This window comes from Peromyscus leucopus, chromosome 2 (genome assembly GCF_004664715.2).
Source record: "Peromyscus leucopus breed LL Stock chromosome 2, UCI_PerLeu_2.1, whole genome shotgun sequence".
In the NCBI taxonomy this organism is placed as follows: domain Eukaryota; kingdom Metazoa; phylum Chordata; class Mammalia; order Rodentia; family Cricetidae; genus Peromyscus; species Peromyscus leucopus.
The window spans coordinates 6,222,657-6,236,249 of NC_051064.1; the positions used below are offsets into that span (position 1 = coordinate 6,222,657).

The window sequence follows — 13,593 nt, forward strand, 5'->3', positions numbered from 1 at the left end:
GAATTTGGTACAACAGAGAGCAAGCTGCAAATTCACAATTTAGAAAGAAAACCAAAGACAGAACATATCTTTGCTGTAACAGCTTAAGAGTTGGCCCAGGGACACAAAAGGAGCAGACAGTGCTCTGCAGATCCAGGGGTGGGGGGAGGGGAAGGAGGTGTTGGCTGTGAGTGTACCACAGATGCATCGGATGCCTATTCCAAAATGCATGGTTTCCCCTGTTGAATCTTAATGCTTCCCTGGCTGGAAAATGTTCTGCACTTCAGGTCACCACTAAATGTGCCAGGCAAGTTGCCCTAGTGGAAGCAGAGTGCCTTAGAAGAAGGGTTTAATCCCTGAATCCAGATTCTTGTCAAGTGTTGGGAGATCAGAAGAAGGCATGTGCAGAGTACAGATAATCAAAGCTCTTACTGCATGGGTTCTTCAGCCTCAGTTAACTAACAAAAAGCCACTGTTTCTAGATCTGTAGCTATACTGAGAATGACCCAGCTCTCCAGACAGCAGAGACTTGACTCTGAGTGTCTCAACAAGTGTAAGAAAAGATTTAATTAAAAGTGGGTTATTTTTACCAAGTTCATTCTGTGTGAGACTGGGAAAACCCAGACCGGATGGACGCTTTCCTCTGTGAGCACAGAGGAACTGGATAATGGTGTGTAATGGGATCGGGTCAGGGAGGCCAGGACACTGGAGATTTCTAAATCTTTCAAATGGGGTGGACATGACACTTCAAAGTCCAGGATTCATTTTAAAAAGTGATAATCTTGTAGTAATCTAATTGCTAAAATCAAATATAGACTATATCTTTGGGTTGACTTGCCATTTGCTCAGGCTCAAGTATTTAACTCTGGGTTAGAGTCTGTTAAGAGGCTGGCCCAAGCCCAGTGCACTCAGGGATAGCTGGTGTCAGTCATCAGGGCCTCATGGTTCTGATGGTGGTGGTGGTGGGAGCTGTGGGAGCTTCCCACCAAGCTCAAGAGTTAGTATTTCAGTCTCACGATGAAAGAAGAGACTGAGATGGGGTGGCATGGCCATGTCCCTGGAGGCCTCCAAGAGCAGAGTCAGGAGCGAGCCTGATCACGGGGAGGCATCATGGTGTAGGAACTGTGTTGCTGGTGTCTTGGTTTTTTTTCCTTTGGATAGGAAACATCCCACGTGTTGATGACTTGGTCAACAGCTGGTGGAGAGGTGAATGGATTATGGGGTTGAATTCTATCAATCCTGATGGATTCACACAGGCTGAATGGGCCCTACAGGAGACGGAGTAGAGAGGAAATAGGGGATGCCTCTGAAGGGTGGATCCTGTCCTTACACCTCCTCTCTGGCTCGCTGCTTCCTGACTGCTAGGAGGGAGCAGCTTTGGCCCACCACACCCTTCAGGTGGCCTCATCATGGGACCCAAATGATGAAGCTTCTGACTCAACTGTGACCCACAATTGTAGCAGAACTCTTAGAAGTTCTTATTAACAAAATCAAACCTGAGTCAGGTATTGGGGTGAACTGGAAGATCAGAGAACCAGAACAAGCCACAGCTACCTCGCCTCGCCGGATCCTCAGCTGGTCTTGTTTCCTCAGACTGGAGGCTTCTGAGTCCTCATCCAGAATGGGTCTCAGCTGAACTGTGCTGTTCAAAACCTAAAAGCTTAACCAGCCAAATGCTTAACCAGGTCAAATGCTTCTAGTTTCTGGTCCTCACGCCTTATAAACCTTTCTGCTTTCTACCACCACTCCCTGGGATTAAAGGCGTGAGTCACCATGCCTGGCCATTTCCCATGTGGCCTTGAACTCACAGAGATCGAGAGGGATTTCAGTCTCTGGAATGCTAGGATTAAAGGTGTGAGTGCCACCATTTTCTAGCCTTTGTATCCAGTGGCTGTTCTGTTCTCTGACCCCAGGTAAGTTTATTAGGGTACACAATATTTTGGGGAACACAATACCACCACACACAATGGTCCTTTCTTCCCGTTTCTCCCAGGGTTGTGTTAGCGCAACATAAAACAGACTAATGGCAGCAGTCTCTGTGGCCGAGAACTCGTGAGTGCTGTGACATGTAAGATGGGAACACTTAAGATGACACTCTGGCTGGAGCTGAGAGCCGGCATATGTATAACCCAGGGCTCCCAAATGAAGAGCTGATACGGGGTTATGCTAGAAGCTCAAATGATCAATAATAGAGATGATAATGTAGGTGAATAAATACCCCAAACTCACCTCTTCCCAGCTCCAAGTCGTGTTCCACTGTTGAACTCAGAGAAGGAAAGGCTCAGGTTGTTCTAGAAAGGAACAGGAGGAAAATATTTCTCATTGGACTGGAACTGTAAAATTAATAAAATTATTACCTTCTCTTGGACTTATTAAGTATTATGCAGCAAAGGAATCGATCAATAACCCTTTAAAGAGTAGCATTTTAATACTACGTAGAAAGGAGTCCTAAAGGCAGAAGTTAAAGTGTGCTCCTAAAATAGCCACAGTCTGGGGCAGAGGTGATGGACAGATCCGTGGCAAAGGGTGCTTATTCCTCTTGCAGAAGACCTTTGTTCAGTTTTGAGCACTGACACACTGTGCCAGTGACTCACAGCTGTCCGTAACTTCAGTTCCAGAGACTCAGATACTCTCCTATGACCTTCATGGGTACCAGACACGCGTGTGGTACCTGTATACACATGCAGGCAGAACACTCATACACATAAAATAAAACCATCTAAATGGTTTAAAACTCACTCCTCTACAGTACCCTATATATAAGATACCTGTACTGTATATATCACTATATATGTAAGCAAATAGAAATGAAGCCTCAAACACATGTGGTATTTAATTATGTCTATGCTTTTTTTTGATTCATTGTCTCCTTTCTCCTCTTCCTCACAGATTCCTACAGCAAGCATGAGTGATCATTGTCATAACCACAGACGTGTGTGATGGGCAAAGGTATCAGAGACTCAAACAAAAACAGCTATGTGATTCAAGATATTCGAGAGAGAGTCAGAGAGAGAGAGAGAGAGAATGGGAAATGAAAGGGTAGAAAACCATGGGCTAGTTGCTAGCATGGATCTAGCCATGCTATGTTATTCCTTCAACTTGAAACACACTTTATTTTAAATAGTGCCTTATGTTTAAAAGTAAGATTTTTATCACTTATAAAGAACCCTTTCTGCAGGAGGAGGGGTGATCCAAACCTGAGAAACTTAATCTCAAATCTAAAACTCTGCTTTTGTAGGATGGTTCTTAGCAGACTTCTCAAGCCATGCTGCGTGGAGGTGAACTGCATGGAGAGTGGGGAAGAGATGTAAGAGCTGGTGGAGAATGCTTGGAAGATGACCACTGAGGTAAAACAGTGTCTCTTCTACACTTTTCATTTGTCCCTGCTTTGGTGAAGCTTAAAAGAGGAAAGAAGGGACTATTCCTTAGGAAGAATTGATAAGGAAACCAATGTTAGAGAGGGCAAAGAGCTGCCCAGGTGAGACTCCAGGGGGAACATCAAGACGGTCAAGAGAAACCAGGGAGCCAGGGAGGTGATGGTCCTATAGGAGACGATTATATGCCCAGGTGAGACTCTGTGGGGATCAGTAAGGTCAGAGCTTGCCACCCTATCCTACTTCAAAGATCCCCGGCCAAGTGGTCTGGAGCCCTTGGATGTGTGCACCAAGATGAAAGGGCAGTTGAAGGTGAGAGAGTCACTCAGCAGGAGAGGCAGGCAAGAGCAGATAGCAGCCACCTTCACATCTGCTGCCAGCAATGCGAGGCCGCGGCGGCAATGCCTCTCAGCCCAGAACTGCTCAGGGCCACAGCTCAGCCGTACTGTGGGTTCTGGAAGGTCTCCACACTAGCCAGAAAAACCATCCTTTTTAAAGGATGGGGAACCTCAAGCTCCGAGGACAGCATCGGAGATAAAAACTTGGGAAGGCTGCTCGTGCAGAGTGGAGATGGCCCAGGGAGCTTCGCCAGCTGACTCGCCACACTGGCACGGAACAGATCCTCCCACTCCAACCTGCCGCCTCCTCACTCCAGTCTCCCGCAAGCCATCTAGTCCACTGTTCTCTTCACAGGTTCCAGCCCGGGGGCTGAAAACATATTGTAGAAGAAGAGACAACCAATAACCTAATTCCAGACATCCAGGTCTCATTAGAGATAAACACCCAAACAGGAACACCCAATTTCATGTAACAAACATGACTTCATGTAAAGTCACAGATTAACCCCAATCCAATAATTGTGAGGGAATTCAATGCCCTACTCTCACTAAGAAAGGTCATCCAGAGAAAAAAAGAAACATTGGAGTTGAATGGAAGGGTAAGTCAGATGGTCCTAAGAAGACATATACAAGACATTCCCCTCAAACACTAAAGAATTCACTATGTTCTCAGCAGCACACGCAAATTTCTTCAAAACAGGCCACATTCTAGGACACAAAGCAATCCCTTTGTTTGTTTTGTTTTTCAAGACAGGACTTCTCTGTGTAAGAGCCCTGGCTGTCCTGGAACTCGTGTGTAGACCAGGCTGGCTTTGAACTCAGATCTGTGTACCGAGTGCTGGGATTGGAGGCATGTACCATCACCTCTGGCTTCAGTCCTTAACAATTACAGGAAAATTGAAATGACACCTGTATTCTACCTCACCACCACGGAATAAAGCCAGATATCAACAGCAAGAGAAATTACAGGAAACATACAGACTCATGGGCACCAAACAGCACACTCTTGGATAATGAATGGGTCACGGAAGAAGTCACGAAAGAAATTAAAAAAAAAAAAAAAACCAAAAAACAAAACTCTGGAATTTGAATACCAAAATCTATGGGACACAATGGAGGTAGTTCTAAGTAAGTTTACACACTAAATGCCTACATCAAAAATTTTGAGAGCTCTCAAACAACTGAATGAGGCACCGTAAGGCCTTGGAAAAACAAGAATAACCCAAACCCAAAGCAGTAGATGAAATAAATAAGATCAGAGTAGAAATTAATGAAATAAAAACAAAGAATCAATGAGATGAAAGTTAATTCTTTGAAAAGATAATAAGATGGGCAAACAGTCAAATTAACTAAGTGAGAATATCCAAAAGCAATAAAATTGGAGATGAAAGGGAGACATCACTACAGACATCAATGAAATTCAGAAACCATAAGGATATACTATAAAAATCTATATTATACTAAATTGGAAAATTTAAAATAATTCATTTTTTAGAGATATATCATTTACCGAAATTAAACCAAGATGAATAATTTAAACAGACCTATAGCCAACAATAAGATTGAAGCAGTGATATGAAGTCTCCTAGCTAAAAAATAGCCCAAGACTATATGGAGTCACAGAAGAATTCTATCAGAACTTCACAGAATTAACTCATTCTCCATAACATGAAAAGAAAGAATGCTTCCAAACTCTTTTTAGGAAGTTAGTATTACCCCGATATTCAAACCCAGATAAAGACACAACAAAAAAGAAAATTCCAGACAGTTCTCACTGATGAACATGGATGTAAAAATTTCCAATAAAATATTGACAAATACCCAAAAGATCATTCATCATGATCAAATGGGCTTCATTACTGGAATGCAGAGATGGTTTGACATACATATACCATCAAATGTAATTCATCAGTTAAGTGGCCCCACAGATAGAAATCACACAATCATTTCATTAGATGCAGAAGGAGGCTTCAACAAAATCCAAAATCCCTTCATGATAGAAGTCCCAGAGACACTAAGAATGGAGAAAGCCTGCCACAGCACAAAAAGGCAATCTATCAAAAACCTATCCAGTCTCATGCTGAATGGAGAAACCCTAAAGCATTGCCACTAAGACCACTAACAAGACAGAAGTTGCCTGTTTTCTCCATGTCTAGTCAATATAGTTCTTGAAATCTTGGCTAGAGCAATAAGACAAGAGAAGGAAATAATGGTATGTAAATAGGAAAAGAAGTCAAAATATCCTTACTTACAGATGATATGATCCCACACATAAGAGACTATGAAGACTCCATCAAAACCAACCAACCAACCAAACAAACAAAAAACCCAACCTCTTAAAGTTGACAAACATTCCCAGCAAATTGGCAATGTACCAACAATCAATGTACAAATCAATGTACAAAACAAAAAAAATCAATGATAACAACCAGTAGCCTCTTTATATGCCAATGGCAAAAATACTGAAAAAGAAATTAAGAAAACCACACCATTCACAATAGCTACCAAGAAAATAAATAAAAAATATTGAAATCAATATAACCAAGGAAGCAAAGACCTCTGTGATGTCAATTTTGACACTGAGAAAGACACTAGAAGATGGAAAGACCTCACACACTCATGGATCGTAAGAAAAAATACTAGAAAAGAGCCACCCTATCAAAATCAAACTACCAATTTCAATGAAATCACAATAAAAATCTCAGGAACATTCTTCATGGATATATAAAAAATTAATTTATATGGAAACACAAAAGTCCAATGATAGCTAAAGCAATCCTGAACAAAAGGAATACCGCAGGAGATATCACATCTGATTTCAAGTAATACTACAGAGCCACAGTCATAAAAATAGAATGATCCTGGCACAGAAGCAGACACATAGATCATGGAAAAGAATAGAGGAGCCACATGTAAGTTCACACAATTACAGTCTCCTATTTCTTGACAATGATGCCCAAACTATGCACCCGAGAAAAGTCAGTATCGTTAACAAATGTTGTTGGGAAACCTGGACATCAACATGGTGTAAAAAGAATGAAACTAGATCCCTATATGTCATCTTACACAAAATTCAATTCCAAATGGATCAAAGACCTCAGTGGAAGACATGGTACCCTGAAACTGCTGGAGGAAAGTGTAAGGATGCTTGTCAACACTGAGGCATATGTTAGGACTTAGGAAGTAAGACCAACTTTTGACAAGTGGGATCTCATGAAACTGAAAAGCTTGTGTATAGCAGAGAAAATGAATAATTGAATGAAGAGGCAACTCACAGAAAGGATAATTTTTCCAGCTATAGATCTGATAGAGGATCAGTATCTGGAATATGTAAGGAACTCAACCAAATTCTCAATACACTCCTCCTTTGTTTGGAATTCAGTGAAGAGATAACCTGCACACACCAGTGTAAAATTTATGCTCAAATAGGACTTTTCAATTTATGCCCTGCTGGCATTACAGCTGGATAGTTTTGTTGAGGGGGCTAGGGGCTTTTACCCAATATGTGACAATCAAAATGTTTTTACACTTTGACAAATGTCCCACATGAGGCAAAATCAGCCCAAGTTGAGAATTGTTAGCCTAAAATGAGTACATACTTATTAAAATACAACTCGACTTCTACCCTAATGTCTGTCTTACAGAGAAAGATGGCAGCATGAACGCAAGCCTCAGAGAGGGTGCAGACAAGGAAGAGAGAGATACGTTGTATGCACTGAGCCCTGATATATTCTTGGTCAGCTGCGAGGTCAGTGGTCTTATTTAGTACCTGCAACATCCTGTGTTTCCTGCTTGCTTAATACGTTGAGAGGTAATGTGTTAGTGCATGGTAAGGATGTAATGAAATGTAAAACTCTTTGGAGTGCACTAAAAATAAATGTGGCTACAACTTCTATATATATATATATATCAGTATCCCTCTCCTTCACCTTTAGTGGACTAAATGCCTAACTTCTTGTCCTTAAGAACAGCTGGATGGATTGATTCTTAATGCAAGGTCTTGCTTTTTGTGACTTAGGTCATCACCACCTGAACCCAGACAGTTGTTTGGATGATGGGAGGACCACAGGAGTCACAGGAATCATTAAATGCTAACTGGTTGCATCTCTGTATTAGTGTCCCAAGAGAGAAGAGCAATGCTTCTGTGGTGGTTTGAAAGAACCGCCCCCCCAAAGGGAGTGTCACTATTAGGAGGTGGGGCCTTGTTGGAGTAGGTGTGGTCCTGTTGGAGGAAGGCTTAAGGTCTCATATAAATGTTCATGTCACACCCAGTGAGACAGATCACTTCCTCTTGCCTGCAAGATGGAGGACTCCCAGCTCCTTCTCCAGTACCATGTCTGCCTGCACGCCACACGCCCTGCCATGATGATAATGGACTAAGTCTCTGAAACTGTAAGCCACCTAATTAAATGCTTCCTTTATAAGAGTTGCTGTGGTCTTGGTATCTCCTCATAGCAACTGAAACCCTAACATTCCAACTAGAACCTTCCTGAGATCCTTTAATAAGATAAGGGACAGAAAGTTTTGATGGAATTTAATGTTGGGTACTTTTTTCCTCCTTATCTTTAAAGGGCCTGGTAGGCTCAACAGTTTTTTTTTGTTTTTTGTTTTTGTTTTGTTTTGTTTTGTTTTGTTTTGTTTACTAAATACAGCATTTTTAAGTTCAAACAAGTCCCAAAGCAGGGGTCTTCCTTAGCCTTGTCTCTTCACTAAGGACAAGAGGCCTTTAAAATACACATGTTGACACACGCTTTTTCCTAATTGGTTTTTCCTAATTCTGTTTTAATCTAATCCCACCTCAATAACTATTCAAATATTTTAAGCATCTCCATGTACCTGTCGCTACGATACCTGGGGTTTTGATACTTATCAAAACAGACTAATTTTCCTATTCTCATGGAAGTTAGTGGTAGAGAAGAAGCTGAGTTTATCCACCGGGCAGAGCAGCTGTGATGCTCACTGAAGAAATCAAAGGGTTAGGGGCACCCGGGGGTGGATATGACATGAAGTCCAGGAGTTGGGAAAGACTTCACTGACAGAATGCTTGCTGGGAGGCCATGACACAGTGGGGGAATCAGAAGCCAGAATATCAGCTCACAAGAGTAAGGAGAAGGAAGGATTTGAGGTTTGGAGACTGTATGGGTTGCCTAGCGGAAACCACACAAGGGACCATGGTTTTAGGGGGACTTTAGTTCATCATAGTGGGGACGGTGGGACAGCTGCTCTGTTTATGGAAGAATATGAGGGAGAGCTGCTGTTCACATTGGGGGATCAGGAGAAGGCAGAAATCTAGGGCCAGAGCCTGGCTAAAACCCTTAAAGGCCTATCCCCAGTGTCTTGTTCCTACTGGCCAGGCTCTATCTTAAACACTCCACAACCTCCCAGAGCAGTACCTGAAGTGGTGAACAGGCTTCCCAAATGGGAGTCGATGGGGAACATGGCAATTCACGGTCTGGCAGTAACACGGAAGCAGGGAGGAGTGAATCAAGCAGAGTGGCTACTGCCATGAACTTGAGACCTGTGAGCTTGGCGGTGTAGACGCTCTCTGCCCTACAACCAGCAGAGGGGAGGCGATGGAATGGGAAGAGGGCGAGTTTTGCAGGGTTGGAGCTTTACTTTAAAGTAGAAAGTGAGAAGCAGCACAGACTCGAGGCTGGACACCAAAGCGTGATTACAGTGAGACACCGTGCGATCTAACCCAGTAAGCAGGAAAGCACTAGGGGACTAACAGAGTGAAGGGCCAACAGGCAGTGAGTGTGGTGGGTAAGTCGAGGGCACAGAAGGATGGGGGAGGTAACGGAGAAAGGGATGCTTGCAGAGAAAGCGGTTCAGACACTTCCTACTCAAGATACAGTCTTTGAACCGGCAGCTTCAGCAATACCTAGGGGCTTTTTTTAGGACATGCAGGTCTCAGACCCATAGAATCTGCATTTTAATACTGTTCCAGGTGATTCAAGTGCACAGTAAGTCTGGGGAAGAACTAACTGTCTTATTCACTGTTACATCCACACCAAGGCGGATAAATCTCTATTTGCATAGAAGCAGTAGCGCCCTGTCAGACGGTGCATGAGCAGGTTTCTGAGGTGATGGCCTCCCGAAGCCTCTTTCTCAGAGTTAGCTCCTACAGTCCATTTGCATTTCTTGAACTTCCATCAGTCTGTCTCAGGCCCTTGGTCTGCAGGCCTTATACCCTTAAATGTGGCTGGTAGGCTTCAGCTGTCTTTCTCTCCTTGCCTTTCCTCCCTGGCTGTAGGTGGAGAGCATCTTTTATTTCCTGAGACCATAATCCAGATATGCTCCTCAATTCTTTATTGGTAAGGGGGAGCCGAGTGTGCAGTGGCCTCAATCCTGCCTGCACCACGCTGTGTTCAGAGATCTAGTAAGAGACATTAGTGCAAAGTGTATAGAACTGCCCTTTATGGCTTTTTAAAAGTTTAGCTTTCCAATTCAATAATCCTTCATGGTTCTGTACCTTCTTTAATATGAGTAGGCTGTCTTCACACTTTATTGTTATATATATATATATATATATATATATATATATATATATATATATGAAAACAACAGCTGCATGTGACATTACAGAATGAAAGATGAGACTGAGCCTAATTAATGGAGGCTTTGTCTTCACAGCAGTTTTATTCCTAATAAACAGTGTGACATTTTATTAACCCAGACACAACCTCCTGCACAAAGACTTGCATACAAAGCAGTAGAAAATCACAAATGTGGAGTCTCTCGTTCTTTTTTTCCGGGACATGATTTCAGGGGCTGTCACATACATCAGGCTTCTTATGGCTGCTGACAATGATCAGCTCTGGGGCCTTGCAGTTTCAGACACCATGCTACACAGTTTCTCCCATCTGCACCCCAGACTGTGCACAAGTACTGTACGGGCGCCATACTATCATTACTCTGCAGGTAGGACAACTCCTGTTGGAAAGGTGAATTGATGTAGCCTATCAGTGGAGGAGCCAAGTTCCAAACCAGTGTATCAGATTTCACAGCGACTCCTCCCACAGATGCATGCCTGTGTGCTGAGGGCATAGCATGTAAGTTTTCTCTGCATGGCTGTATTCCTCTGTGCACATGATCATAACTAAATATCATATGTGTTCACATGACTCAGGGAGGTTTAAACAAAGGGTCTCTAATTTCACTATTAGTCAATATTTGGTTGAGAAACCCTCAGGTGGATATGAGCATCTTTTAGATACATGATAATTCAGTTCTTGCTGAGTTAGGAAAGGTCAATGGAGTGGAGTCATCCTAGCATCACTCTGCTAACCAGTGATACGGTTATAATAAATTGGCTTATCACCATGGGTACCAGAACGATGTCTCCAGCAGCTTGCTTGGCTGGCCCTCGAGCTCTGCTGTCGGGAGACAATGCTGGTAACTGCTGCTCCTTTGATCCCTTCCTCCACCAAGGAGACTAAGTCCTTAGGCTAGGTCAGCAGACATGTGTGCACGGAAGAAAAAGAATCAAGTCCAGTCTCCCTCTGTGAGTTACTGACCATGATGCTCTGGGCTCACTGGTTTCCTCCTCTGTATTGTTCACTACCCTGTGACTCAGAGATAGCAATGTCCAGTTCCTTTCATACTACTTCACGAGGGTAGTGTGCCGGTGACTGGTGGGCCAGAGCTCTGGGCAGGAAGCACGGAGAGTGGTTTAATGGACCTGTGAGGACACACTCAGGGTTGTAACACCAAGCCAAGCCAAGGCACCTGCACACTCACGGGGTTAGGATTTGGGGCTGATGAAATATTTCTTTTGAAGTCAGTGAGGCCAGAATCAGTCAGTCAACAACAAAAGCAGTCCAGAAACTGACCTTTCCCCTCTACCAGCTCTCACTGGGAAGAGAAACAGAGGTCTGGTTTTGATGTCAAAAATATAGGGCAACCTTTTTAGGTTCCCAGAGATTAAAAGAAACAAAAGATGTATGAATAGAGATATTCTAAGGCCTATCTAAATACATGCCTGTTTTATTTTAATGCACCCAATGTCAGATGGGCATATATCATAACTCTGTATTTATTACTATCTGTATACATATTTCCCTGCCTTAAGTTGTCCAGTCTGATAAGCTGGGACCAAATCTAGTCAGTGCTTTCTGGAATGCATGTCAAACTGTTACGTAAAATTAGACATTAAAGGGTGTCTGATAGAGATAATCATGAAGAATGAGGACTGTTGATTCCATGGGAGACACATGGTGGAAGGCCCCTGTCTCTCCCACAATGTCATAGAACCATCTAGTTAATGGACACTTGTGCACAGGAGTCAGCAGAACTAACTAAATGTTGAGTGGTTGTGGACCAGCTGTATCAACACTGCTTGGGACACCCTGTCAGAAAAACAAACCCCAGGCCACAGCCCGCACTACTGAGCCAGGATCTGCAATTTTACAAGACACCCACGTTAATTCTATGCTCATTAACGTCTAGCAAGCATAGACTCAAGGCCCAGCCAGTTCAACTGCTTCATTTTACAAGTGAGGAGGTTTTAGTCTTAAATAGGCCAAGGGACTGACCAGCAGGGTGTAACCTGTCCTTCTTGGGACTCCAGCATCCAGATTCCAGAGTTGTACAGCTTCTGGCTCACTCATGCTCTTCCTCACGTGACCCTACTGTGGGGTGTTGGGATTTAAAATGTGAATGAGCAACACTGTGGCACAGGGAACCATACAGACTGATTGTGTTTGCTTGTCACAGGGTCTATTCTTTAAAGATGTAATTATGTGTGTATGTGTCTGCATGTGGGTTTGTGTTCATGTGAGTGAAGGTGCCTGTGGAATTTAGATGAGGGCATTCCCTCCTGGAGCAAGAGTTACAGGCAGTTGTAAACTGCCTGCCACGGATGCTGGGAATTGAACTCAGGTCCTCTGAAAGAACAGTACCTGCTCTTAACAACTGAACCACCTCCCTACCCACCACCTGTATTCTTCCAATGCCCTTAATACATTTACAAGATGCTATGGATGGAAATGGAGAAGAGCATTTCTCAGGAGTAGGCTTGCTCACCACATGCTGCCTGGGGTGACTGATGACGTGTGGAACTGGACACCCTGCTTTTGGGGATGAGCTGGAAATCCCCATATTTCTACACTTCTCTGGTCCAGTGATGCAGCTCTGACCACAGTTCTCTTCTGACCCTACTCTTTACTTTATTACATGCTTTAAAGTCACAGCTTACACATGGCTCTGCCCAACCAAACTTGTCAAACCCTCCAGGATGTGCATTCCAAACAAGATTAGAGCCACAGCCTCAGAAACCTACTTGAGTTGCTGCTGATACGTTGGTTTTCTAAGCCATCCTCTAAAGCAGCTCCTTCCATACCTTCTAGTCTGGATATCACGTATGTTCCCAAACAGGCTTGGAAACATTAGTTTCTAAGTAGGAGAATTTGATTATGGTGATTTCCCCCTAGATTTCAGCTGTGAAAGCAGCCAGAATGTAAAGGATATTCAATAATATTCAGATTACATCAATGTTGTGCCATTAATATTTTAAGAGGCTGAAAAGGACAGGCAGGCTCTTTAATCTGTCTGTCTGGCAGGCATCTGTCTTCACTCACATGTGATCAGCAACTGGTCTCCTCCCAGCATATGGTAACTTTTCTAGGAAAACATTAATTTCTTATGTGTGAAGAGACTGTATGTTTGTCCATACCAACACTTTGTCTACCAATTAGGAATCAGAGAAGGCCATGCTGGATATAAGAGCACTGCACTGAAGAAAACATGGCTTCAGAAACACAAGAGAGTAGCTAAATCAATAACTCAAGATGTGGGAAGAATATTAAAATGTTGCTGAAAGCAAAACACCATGAATCACGGGAGAGGACGATGAATTGATCCATGTTCTACAGATTCCTAAATAAACCACGAGATCAAACTGT

At 43.1% G+C, this 13,593-nt stretch overlaps 1 protein-coding gene across 2 annotated transcripts in view; it reads right to left on the minus strand.

Moving 5' to 3' along the window:
* Positions 1–13,593, minus strand: part of Pag1 (phosphoprotein membrane anchor with glycosphingolipid microdomains 1) — a 143,062-nt gene that overhangs the window by 89,873 nt on the left and 39,596 nt on the right. For both annotated transcript variants that reach the window (XM_028887560.2, XM_028887561.2), the window contains exon 2: positions 2,209–2,270. The gene's annotated coding sequence lies outside the window, so the exon portion shown is untranslated. The remainder of the gene's footprint in view (positions 1–2,208; positions 2,271–13,593) is intronic.